This window comes from Juglans regia, unplaced genomic scaffold (genome assembly GCF_001411555.2).
Source record: "Juglans regia cultivar Chandler unplaced genomic scaffold, Walnut 2.0 Scaffold_4808, whole genome shotgun sequence".
Lineage (NCBI taxonomy): Eukaryota > Viridiplantae > Streptophyta > Magnoliopsida > Fagales > Juglandaceae > Juglans > Juglans regia.
In genome coordinates, this window is record NW_023359658.1 from 1 (window position 1) to 210 (window position 210).

A 210-nucleotide genomic window follows, 5' to 3' on the forward strand; every position below is an offset into this window, starting at 1 on the left:
AGGGCGAGATTTTCTCAAAAATCCACCCCCGAGTGGTCCTTCTTGTCAATTTATCTCGCAAGGCGGAGAAAACAAAAACGAGGGGTGCAACACGAGGACTTCCCAGGAGGTAACCCATCCTAGTACTACTCTCGCCCAAGCACGCTTAACTGCGGAGTTCTGATGGGATCCGGTGCATTAGTGCTGGTATGATCGCACCCATCAAACTAA

At 50.5% G+C, this 210-nt stretch overlaps 1 non-coding gene across 1 annotated transcript; it reads right to left on the minus strand.

The window, feature by feature from the left end:
* Positions 1–81: 81 nt before the first annotated feature.
* On the minus strand, positions 82–200 carry LOC118345806. Its single transcript, XR_004799271.1, has one exon. It is a non-coding gene; the product is annotated as a 5S ribosomal RNA (ribosomal RNA).
* Positions 201–210: the final 10 nt, after the last annotated feature.